The sequence below is a fragment of the Sinohyriopsis cumingii genome, unplaced genomic scaffold (genome assembly GCF_028554795.1).
Source record: "Sinohyriopsis cumingii isolate HCF-2022 unplaced genomic scaffold, ASM2855479v2 utg000695l, whole genome shotgun sequence".
Classification (NCBI taxonomy): domain Eukaryota; kingdom Metazoa; phylum Mollusca; class Bivalvia; order Unionida; family Unionidae; genus Sinohyriopsis; species Sinohyriopsis cumingii.
The window spans coordinates 610,020-622,765 of record NW_028315924.1 but is presented as its reverse complement, the minus strand read 5'-3'; the positions used below and the strand labels follow the sequence as shown (position 1 = coordinate 622,765).

Sequence of the window (12,746 nt, the reverse complement as noted above, 5' to 3'; positions counted from 1 at the left end):
CCCATAGTAAACCTATGCAAACATCAAGCAGCAGAGGGGGTGAACAGACCGAAACTAAAATAGTACTGAATAGACAAAAACAGTTTCGGTTTACTTATTTCGACGATAAACCTTTCCATGTAGACCATAGAATAAAAAAAAAATATCCCTGAACGTCGAATAATTTCTCTCGGAGAGACTCTTCGACGACCCGGGAAATGCAATAACATCCGCGCGCTGACGTTCTTGGTTTACTTCAATAAATCTGAAACTATTCCCCCGCGGGTCGTCATTGACACGGTCGGTCGGTCCAGCCCCCCCCCCCCTCTGCTGCTCTACGAAATGAGTTTCCAAGGAAAAACATTTTTATGTTAGCGGAATTAAATCATTGACAAATAAATAATGGCAAATATTGGAGAAGCACATACGACTAGATTAGCTCGAGAACGTCTCGAAGCAATTCAGAAATTTCTTCCTGTCCGTGATAGTGTCAGACAAAAATTACAACTAAGACAGCAAGCACGGGAAGGCTTTGCAGAGACTACGGAGGAATTATTTAAACCCGTGACCAAAGCTACTGAAAAATCCGCAGCTGTTACCAAAGAGGCTTTAATAGAGCAAAGGAAAATTTTACAGGATATTTCAGCTGGACTTAAACCCCCGCCTCCACCCGATGAAGTTGTTGTGTCAGTACCTGCTGGTAAGCGAGTAACAGGGAGAATTACTGACCCCGCCAAAAGATTTACGCCGGATTATATTGAACTTCTTAAAAATGTACCAGAAGAGAAATTACCTGAGACAATACTGTTAGGATTGATTAGAAGAGATGTGTCTTTAAACCCAGAACACGGTTCTATGACAGATGATAATTTTATCAAATATTCGTATCGTATACGTGAAAATAAAAAACAAATCAGCAGGGACGATACAAAATACGATAGACTTGTAGATGCTATACGTAAACTTGAAATTCCACCATCGCAACCTCAAGAAGAAAAATCACCGTTGCAACACACAGAACGACAACAATATCCTTCACGGCGAAGAGCAATAGATCCTGACCTAACTCCGTTAAGTGAATACGAGGCTGCATCTGAAGGAAGTCCGCGGGGCCAAAAATTCAAACAAACTAGGTCGCCGATAATTAGCTTAACAACATCTTCTGAAAGTTTGCCTCAAGACATTTTATCCCCAAGAATTGTACCATCAACAGGGGAGGGTTTAGGATCCGGTTTTATTGCCTGCCCTAATAATATCATCGATGATGTATCACGGTTGGAAGTTCTCATCGGAGGAAGACGTGCCGGAAACAATTCTCCGGAAATTATAAATGAAGCCGCAGATATCTGTCAGAGACTATTTCAGCGTGGCATCATGGATATCAGCATCTACCGGGGGCTCATTGATGAACTCGCAGACGGTTACCACAGCGACTAATAATTAAATTTGCTAGCAAATTCAGTTAGATAAACAATAATTAAATAAAATGATACTACACGATTCTTTTCGCAGACCAAGAAGTGTCAGAGTAGTAAACTCACGATTACCAGTATACGAGGTTGTTTACGGAGATGGAGTCGGTGATGTTGTTAGGGATTTAGTCACAAGAATCGCTCCGAAAGCTGGACCGTTAGCAAAACAATTCGCGATGAAAGCCGCTGATGTTGTCAAGGATAAAGCCATTGGCACTGTTGGTAGTCTTGCCGGGAAAGCATTTCAATCAATCAAGGATCGACTAGCACAGCTGATACGAAAAAAAAACCCAGTCGAGAGGTTGGTGCCAGTAAAACTACCATCCACTGAAGCTATGCCGGCAAATGTTAGTAGCGTAGTAAATAAGGCCGTAAATCAGAAATTAGCTGAGATCGCAACAGCAGGAATTACCTCCAAAGCGTTGCAAGATAGTGTAACTGCTAATTTGATAGCTGGTAGTGGTTTCCGGTGACGATAACATTTTAATTAGATCATCACAAATAATAATAATGTTTGCACGAAAATCCAATGACGCGTTTGATATGTCCAAACCAGTACTTAAAGATGATTCTGTACGTGATTTTCAATATTATTCTTATGAAGCACGTGATCCTAACCAACGCGGAAGAATTGAACTACAGGTCCAGGATACAAGTAGATACTTCTTGCCCGCTGAGGCCTTCATCGAAGTTGAAGGTAGGCTTTTAAAGAATGATAACACTAACTACGGAATCGGCGACCGAGTTGGATTTGTTAACAACGGCATCATGGCGTTATTTAAATCCGCTATTTACATGATAGATGGAAAAGAAATTGAAACAATTCATGATAACGTCGACGTTGCCACAACAATTCTCGGGTTGGCGAGATACTCGGATGATTACACCAGATCAGCCGGACCATCAATGATGTTTGCAAAGGATATAACCGACAGCCCCGAGAACAGGAATGTAACAATGAATAATGCCGGTGACGCAGTTGCATCGATGAACGAAAATTTTAATTTGGGTTTTGCAACACGTAGATCGATGTTAAGTGGAGATGAAGAGTTCTCAGGTGTGATTCCATTGTCTCACATCTTTGGATTCTGCAGAGATGTCCACAAGGTCATATTCGGTGCCAAACACACAGTTGTACTTGTGCGAAAACCTGATGATAATGACGCTATCTGGCGAGATGCTGCTGTTGCCCCTGGTCAGGTAATACTAACTAAACTGTGGTTGTGGATGCCAGTGTTGTCTCCGTCAATCACCGAAGAACAACGACTGTTGTCTTTCATGGACACGGGCGGTAAATCACTGCTATCCTGGAAAACAACAACCACAGACGTTATTCAGGGTGATAATGGTGGGTTGTTTACATGGCATATATCATCGCAACAAGGAGTATCAGCACCACGACATATTTTCATTGCATTTCAATACCGTGCTAGAACAGATAGCCAGGAAAGAAATCCAATGGTATTTGATACACTTGGAGTTTCTGAAGTTTCGTTGAGAATAAATGGGCATCAGGAGCCATCTGAGGATATATTAATAGATTTCGAACATCATCGTGTCGCACGCGCGTATCATCGTCTGATGTCATTTATGGGGCGCGACCTTAATGTAGACACTGGCCTGCAAATATCACAGCGAGACTTTATGAGTTTATATCCGATTTATTACTTTTCGCTGGAACATCTTGATCTGGTTAAACAATCTGTTGTCGACCTACATTTCCGAGCTCGTGTAGGTGTTCCTGCTGGTGGTTACAGAGCGATTGCTGTCATACTCTCCGATAAAGCAATGCTGCTTGAAGGTGTTGGCGGACGAATGAGGGTCATCGACGCTCCAATCGAGAATATGTAACGCAATTAAAATCAAACTTAGGATATAATGTCATACAGTCATGTTAATGTCACCTTGACTTCCGGTCAAACGAAGAAATTGCAATCAAAGAACGCAAGCACGTGCGGGACATCAATAACACTAAAACGAGATCAGATTACTGGTGGTCCAAACAAATTGTCGTTGACTAATACTCAGCTTAAACATTTTAATAAGGCACTAACAGCAAAAACCGGTGTCCGACTTGATTTCTCTGCTGCAGCTATCAAGGACATGACTAAAACCGGTGGAATATTTCCTCTTCTCGCAGCAATACCGGCGTTGATTGCCGCGGCAGCACCAGCCGTAGCAAAAGCCGCAGCACTCGGTGCAGTTGGAACTGCAGCTGGAATGGCACTAAAAAAGGCAACGGGAAAAGGATACAAGAAAAAAAAGGGACGCGGTCTAAGACTACCAGGAACTCCACCATCATGGTATCCAAAAAAATTCTAACGCCGTTGAGCAATTTTGATTTACTCGATGCTGTTAAAAAATTGCGTATAAAACATTTCAGAGGCGTATTTATGCGAGATCAATTACCGACGCGGCCGAATAATCCAGAAACTGGCATTATCAATCTCGACAACAAAGATGGTCCGGGAACTCACTGGGTTGCTTACGCGATCGATCCACGTGGAATTATCTATTTTGATTCGTACGGTTTAGCACCGCCAGTTGAGTTTCTCAAGTATGTCAGCAGATTTTCTAATGTTCCAGTGTGGCAGTCGACGTTACCAACACAAACATTAATTGATCCGCCCATTTGTGGGAGGGAGGTTTTAAATGTTCTTGATGCAATCTCAAGAAATCCAGCAACTCCTCCTCATAAAGTAGTGTATGAATATACCGCATCGAGAAATGCTAGCATTTGAAAAACAGCAATAAGAATAATGGTGGATATTTACGGAAGACCTTTCACACGAGGAGGTAAACCAAGCACAGATGCTGATCTCTCAAAATATGCGACCAAAGATGAAGTCGATAATCTTTTGAATATAGCTGGAGTTGACCCAGATGAAGTTGCTATTTTCCAAGACAGGCAAGGAAAACTAAGAACGAGCAACATTAAGTGGAATGATATAATTCGCAGAGTTCTTGGAGCTACCAAGGATAACTTCGTTGCATTTAGTGATGGCGGCCGGATCAAGGACTCGAATATATCAATCGCAAGCATCAAAGACAGTATTGATAAAGGTGTTGATAAATGTGTGAAAAAAGCCGGTGACACGATGACAGGCGAACTCAGCATGAGCGGCAACAAAATAACCGCGTTAGCGAATCCCGAATCCGACCAGGATGCGTCAAACAAACAATACGTGGACATCGTCAACGGTAAACTAAATACGCTGCGTGCAGAGCATGATGTTCACGTGGGCGCGTTTACAAGATTTCGAAGAAACTTCGTAAAAACTGATGAGGTCGTGGATAAGTTCTTTGGGACTCCTCCAGTCGTCGATGTAAAACTCGCTGATGTAAAGACCGACATTAACACGATCAAACAAACACAGCAGGATATCGTATCGGGTATTCCTGATATCGTTAACAAAACCAGTTTGATTAAAGTTCCCACTGGAGTTACTCCGGGGCATATCACCAACATCGTATTCACGGTATCATCGGGATTCGCAACATGGTCACGACAAAATAACACTATCAAATATACAGCAACAGCCACCGGTGTTTACAGGTTGTCTGTGTTTTCAGCCGCTAAATTTGAAATCTTCACAACATATCCTTGGAGACATTCCACCGATAAGTATTCCGGGGTTTGCACTGTAATACTAAACAGCGGAACCGAGGAAACATTTATGCTTGAAGCCGAGGACGATAGTTTAACAGCAACATCTTACTGGTTTTGTTTGGAATTCGTCGCTGCAACGCCTCAATTGGTTACCGCGTAATTGAATAATGTCAACGACGCCAGATGCTCAACAATATCGATACAATCAAGTCCGTGAGTGGCAATCTGAGTTAAAAACTGTCATCGAAGTAACTAGTCAAAAAGTAAAAAAATACAAGCGCCGCATAACAGTGCTGGATATTATGGTTTATTCAGTATCTGCCGTTGTTGCATCTGCCGGAGCAATACTATCAGCGGTCACTCCGGTAACTGCAGCAGTCGCCGCCACGATCTGTGTTTCCGCGGCCACAACAACAGCTGGAGTTTTCGGCATCATAGCAAAAAAAATATCATCATGTGCTAACACAAAATTACACGATTACACGACAAAATTAAATACAGCCACGACCGCATATCAGAAATTATCATCGCTGATATCATCATCGTTAGACGTGCAAAGTAGCGACGCTACGATATCAGATTCTGAATTCAAACTAATGTCAGATGCGTACAATGACTATTTGAAAACTAAACAAATAAATAATGTCAATAGAACTGCTTCAACAAATAGTCACAAACACAACACCGGTAAGGACCACAATGATCTCAGTGTCCTCGACGACACCAGAATTCGGTATTAATTTTCGAACTCCAATTCCAGTGAGTGAAATCGCGTTAGCAAAGCTCAGTGTGTATCACAGCTGGCCCAATGTTAGGTCGGCATCATTTGGTGGTCTGCAGCCAAATAATTCATTCGTGTTCGGGAAAAGCAAAGCCGACTCCGGCGAACAGGGTGAACTTGACTGGAATACAATTACACTTCCCACTGGGAGTTATCAGATCGAAGAAATCAATAATGAGATACAACGCCAAATAAAACGAATCACCGGCAAGGAAGCCAAAATATCTATAACAGCTCATGAACCAACGCTGTCTGCGGTCATTGAAATCTCAACGCCAGGATACGCCGTGGATATTTATAACAGCTCAATCCGAACATTATTAGGATGGCCAAAGGCCCCCGAGGTTAAACCTCGTCCACCAAAACCTGAAAAATCGGATTTTATGACCTATAAAGAAGCACTACACGACCTCGAGTACAATTATTATTTACTCCTTGCAGATCAATTACTAGCAAGAAAAAGTACTTTAATGCCCGATACTTGGAGTATAGAAGCTCCACGTGTTAAGGGGGGGCAGGAGCTCCGTGTTTACCGTCTAGATGATATAGAATCTGAATTATTTATTCCGATCAATCTAGTACATAAACAACAGCTACAACTCCTGCGAGTATATTTCCAAGATTATATTTCTGATTTAACAAGTCCGCGTGATAATATTATCACAACCATAGAAAAACTAAACAAACTCGCATCGGCCATGGAAACTATAAATCTAAGAATAATTCAGGCTTTACTGGATCTTAAAGACTATATCGATGATAATTATAGACAGATAGCCAGAGCAGATTTTGCAATTAAATATGGTATTCAAGTGAATGATATTTCAGATTTTAAATTTCCTGGATATAACGTGCCCGAGCTGAGAAAATCAGTCTCTGATCTCATCGATCAATCTTTCGAAGATATTCTTGCCGCGTACGAACGAATAAAACCACAACCTGTTATTCTCAAGCACGACAACAGTACAGCATCCGATGGCAGACACATCTCACCCGGGATCGTAAATATCACAGATGTTATTGCGGTCAATCTTGTATGTGACGTCATCGATGGCAGTTACAGCGCATCAGATACTACGACGGCACAACAGGGGTTTATCCTGTATACGTTCACACCAAGAGACCCCCCTGGTTTTCTGATTGTGCAAGAACCAATCAATCCGGTCTATCTACGGTGTCATAACCCGTGGTTGTCAACGATAAATTTCAAACTCACCGACCAGAGGGGGAATTTGTTGGACCTGCGTGACGAGACTGTTAGTATAAACTTACTGGTGAAGTCCTAAGTCAAGGGATCCATAATATTTATAATAGTTTTTTTTTTCTGCACTGATCCATTTTCGTCATTTTATCGTGCAAATACCCTATCAAAACCAGCATAAGTTATCGTTGAAAGTGCTAGCACGCATTTAAAAAAAAACGGTTGTGTATAATGTATCAACCCGAGTACATTCATGCACGAGTTCATATTCATGATAAGCAAATTCTTTACGAGGCAATAAAAACCGCATTTCAAATACAGACATTCCCAGAACAGTATTTCCCCGTTAAAATAGTTATTGACGTGTATGGTGACGAAGACTTCTTGTTAACTCCGTCACAATTAACAGAGCTACAGCAAAATCATATGATCATAGTTTGGTGTCAACGAGAACAGATTATGAACTATTCTCATTCCTGTATTGATGTTGAAACGCTTAAGCAAATCCTGAAAATCTGAAAGCGCCCTTCACTTGAGAAACTCTTTGAGTTTCCAAGGGCAAAAAAAATAATACACTTTTTTTTTACCGTGGAAATGTGCTTTACACTCCAAGCGGGGGGGCGCTAGCGTTTCTCAGGTTCTACTTTCACTTTGTGCTGTGAGTCACACGCTATGCGGTTTATACTTCCTTGTCGGCCTCGTAGTCAGAAACACTAGTATTTTTGTCAGAAATGCAAGGCATTTCCGTGTCTAGATTCTTTATATAACCTTTTAACCGTCTCACCCTGGTGCTAATTAATTTTCGAGTCTCATACTCTTGTGACAATCCAAGACGAATCTTCTCAACTGCACGGCACAGTGGAATAAATTCAGATACCTAATTTTCAGTTATCCCGGCAAGTGATCTGTAAACACGATCTTGCAAACCCTTAATGAACCTATAACGAGCAGGGAGATTGTTCTTCCCCAAGCGTGATAGCTCATTCAAGGATTCAAAATCTGACATAATTGTTTCAGTGTCTAGTAAAATATTAAAACCTCGCTGTTGTAATTCTTTAATTTCAACAAGTATGGTATTTATATTTTCGTGATTCATATTATTATATATTTTTATATTTTTAATAGAAACACTTTGCATGAGAAACGCTAGCTTTCCAAAACAAAACGAGACAGTCGGAAACATTTATCCCCTGCAAGGGCCTAGATCGTCAAATAACGTTCTAGAACCCCACGAGGACTGCTTCCGACATGACAATACAACATGTAACACGAAACACTTTATCCCCTGCAAGAGCCTCTAGATCGTCAAATAACGTTCTATAGGCTCAAGAGGACGTGTTTAGTGAATTGACAAGGACAAACATATAACACGTAACTTATCCTAAGGACGGACCCCTCTGACTGCCAAGTGACTCAGAGGCACATTTATTTACAAGACGAGACAGCCCTGGCTTCTAGGATCGAGTTCTCTAGCAGGCCCGGCAAACATTTATTTGACAACACAAACAACCTTTACCTCTGATTCGAGTATCACAGCAAGCAAAGGTACAATGAACATGTAATCTTATCCTAAGAGACGGTACAGAACAGACAACCTTTACCTCTGATTCGAGTATCACAGCAAGCAAAGGTACAATGAACATGTAATCTTATCCTAAGAGACGGTACAGAACAGACAACCTTTAACCTCTGATTCGAGTATGACAGCAAGTAAAGGCACAATGAACATGTAATCTTATCCTAACTTATCCTAAGACCTTATCCTATGACGACACAAACATACACAGGTGGGTCATTTTCTACGGTCAGCAGCAGAGCAAAACCATCCATTGAATCGACCATTGGATGGTGCACAAAAGACACCCGCCATTGGCGGATTAAATTTATGGTTTTGCTTGCGCGTGCTGACTTTCGATCGACCCAAAGGTCTTAGGGAGCGATTTCGTATATAACCCAACTGTTACTTGCGAGTTGGAAATTCGCTCTAGCAGTGGGCGGGACTTGTTTAAAATATTTTAATTGTATGTTTTCTTAAGCGCGGTCATATAACAAGCACAGAAGAGCAAAACAGTCGGATATATTCAGTAAAACGAGGATATTGTTTGTAAAAAAATATATATTCTACGGTAAATAAATGATTACATGTTATGAACTCGATAAAATATTTTATCAAGGTGGCTTTCTTAGGGGGAGCAAATCCTCTGACCAGCAACGACAACTCTGCAAAGCGTTACACACTCTCGGAGGAGTTATCGTCGTTTGTGTCAACGATAAGAGTTATATAACAGAATGAAATCTTCTGTTTGAGCTTCTTTGAAAATGCTGTTTTGTAGATCCCATCTGCGACATGCTGTACAGAAGGTGGACAAATACCGAAATACCTACCGGCGGCGTTTATTGACTGGAATACAATTTCTTCACCTGTAATTGCGTTTATAGATTTAATAGCTCTTCTTGCAACTGTTTTACAACGCCCTGTGTTACCCAGTAGGCAGTTCTTGCTCTGAGTGACCACGCGAAGATTGTTTATAGAGTTATCAAGTATGTTACCGTTAATGTGATCAATGACAAAACCCTTAGGGATCACTCCAAAGAAACATTCGTAAATAAAACGATGACATAAATACCTCTTTCCGCACGTGGCAGTAAATCTTGAATAACCACCATTATCAACTCCACCAACTGGTCGTCTTCGCGTGCAGTGTCGTACTATGCCATCTCGGTTTGCCTCATAATTTGGAATAGTTGGATGTCGGACGAATTCTTGATTCATTATACTATAAGCAAATCATTTGTCTAATTCATAATTTGTCTGAAAACTTATTTATGTAATCACGCTCCGAGAGAGCGTTATCACAGTCTGGATTTTTTTTATCATAATACCGTTTTAGTTCTCGATAGCGTTTTCCCCCACACGCTGAACATAATTGCGTTTTTCCTCGTACTCCAATGCCGCATCTGATACACGGTATCGGTCCTAGACTCCCACCGCGGACCTGTTGAGCATGTTGTCCACAGTATTCGCCTCTGCAGGGTTTGCTACACGGCGCTGATGAATTTAGTTTGATCCACTTGCATGAGAAACTCTTTGAGTTTCCGTTCATTATATATAATATTTTTGTCTATTTAAATATTTGTCTTAATTATAATAATGGGTTTTGAAAGACTATCCAGAATAAAACCCGTATCAGGTTCTCGATTCGATCTTGACCGGTTAACCGCTGATCCACGACGAAGAGAGTTAGCAACGGTAATTGGTGTTATCAAGAACGCCAAAGAAGAGTTTCGTCGTGATGGTGCCGGACATGTGTTCTCTACGTATAAAATTATCCCCGACGCGAGCATTATCATTGATGCTACCATGAACGATACAATCGCGCGTAACATAATTGGGTATCTCGACGATAGAAGATATTTCATACAGATAAAATTTATTGTTAGAGTCGACGACGGAAAGTGGATTATCAGAGACAAACTAGACCCTGTTCTTGATGCCAAGGGGGTTCGTGGAAAAACCGTTCTGTTAAGTAAAGACTCAAAACCGGGAGTACTTGTTGGGATTGATATACCATATTATGCCAGAGCGTATCCTGTGACCGCAGTTGTTTATGGAATTTATCCGATGAAGAAACCACGCGTTGATAAACTCAAACCGATGAAGGTGTCGGTGTTGAATTGTGTAGCTGAGCGAGTAATGGAACATTTTAAAAATGCAATGCGAGGAAACGGCCTAACACCGCTAAGACAAACTAAAATAACAGCGTGGGCGACACGAGTAGCGGATAAAGGAGCGTCAATAAATGATGTTGCTGAGCTAGAGCGATTACTAAAATTTCCTATAACGGTTTCATCGTTAACCGGTGAGGTATTGTATGAGTGTAAATACAATTCCCGTGGAACACCAATAACTATTATCGATCATAACAGTCACGCCTGGACTGACTCGGTTAGGATATTTCCGCAAGACCGTGTTGTGAAGTATTATCCGGAATTGCAAAGCAATTCTGGGAGCATGTTTGATTTTATTTATCAGATAAGTAAAACCGATCCAGTGTCTGTGTGGTTATTCAGAAGTAGCGAAGATGGAGAATATGATCAGTTTGTGAGACCCAACGGGGAAATATACAGAACAATGGCGTTACAGCAGGAAATGAAAAAACTCGCAGAAAAATATCATGCTGGCAACACTGATACGTTACTGACACACTGTTTTACTGTCCCGGGTGTTGTCGCGCATGTAGCCCGGGAACGAAATTCATGGAGACCAACTCCGAAAAGTTTTCTTGCGGATATCCAACAGAGCTGTGTTGAATACGGACACGGCGGTTTGTGGAATACTCGATATGATCACCGCGGTATGATATCCGTCGACATGACGGCGTGTTATCCAGGAAGTTTCCTTGGGCGTGGAGAATGCAGCGAATATTTTAAACGATTTGGCCACGTTACAAACTCGATGACAAGAGTTGCTGTAAACGGACCATTGCCTGATTTTGACTTGACCGGATTTGCTTGTGTGTCGTCGTTTAAATTCGCTAAGGATTTACATCCTGTGTGTTATGTTTGGTTTGGCAGACATTTCGTTGAGAAGCGATGGGCACCGATAGTGTTATTGCGATACATGCTTGACAGTCGAATACTGTTGTCGCTGACGGTCAGCGAAGCGATTATTTGTTATTGTCGTCAAACCGAAGTTTGGTTGCCAACTCCAACGCCGGTTACGTTAGAAGAAGTCATCGAAGATTGGTCACGAGAATATCCAGAAACTTCTATCGACGCTATCATCAAGAAAGCTCCTGAAGTACTTAAAAACAAACTCAGAAATGACGAAAGCACAGCAAAAGATCTAGGACGAAGAATAATAGGGAAATTCACTCAAGGTGGAGCGTATGATCATAAACAACATCACAGTCGATTAATCATGGACAAGACTGAATTGGATCTTATTGTCGCTGATGCAGCCACGAACAACATGTTCTGTAACCGCAAAGATGTGTTTCTGTCAAACGGGGAAAAACTAGGGACTGTTTTTAGTTATATTGACGGAGAATCATCTCAGTACATACATTTGAGATCTTCGATGCTGGCTTATGTATCCATAAATTTGTTGTCGATGATCAATAGATTCCCTGTTGCCGCAGTGAGAGTTGCAACGGATTCATTTTATATTGATAAAAAACACTCAGCGCTGTTGGATAATGTTATATCGGATGATCCATCGTGGGGCTCGTGGAGAATAAAGAATGAAATGTTACACGGATATTGTAAATCGGCTGATGTTGAAATCGAGGATGAGTATCGCAGCGCAGAAATATCTTCGATGGTTTCGTCGGGGGCAACTTCGTTGTTGCCGCCGGTGCACGATCCTGTTACAAGACACAAAACAGTTTATCTGAACGGTCCTGGTGGTTCTGGTAAAACAACTCGAGCGATTGAATTATTTAGAAACTCTGACATGATTGTGCTAACACCCACACACAGACTTGCCAGGGAGATGAGACAACGGGATGTTAACGCGTGCACGTATCACAGTTTTTTCAAATACAGCGGCGGCACGTGGACACCTGAACGAATGGGAACGAAATATATTCCCGAGAAAATCATCTGGGATGAGATAGACACTGTGCCGTTGGATACATTAAAACAGTTTCTGGATTGGCTGCTAAAGAAAAATACCGCAGTGGTGATGTGCGGCGATCATGG

General features: G+C 41.5%; 1 protein-coding gene across 1 annotated transcript in view; it reads right to left on the bottom strand.

Moving 5' to 3' along the window:
• LOC149773277 (cell adhesion molecule CEACAM2-like) overlaps positions 1–12,746 on the bottom strand; it is an 80,022-nt gene that overhangs the window by 35,234 nt on the left and 32,042 nt on the right. The gene's annotated exons all lie outside the window — the stretch shown is intronic.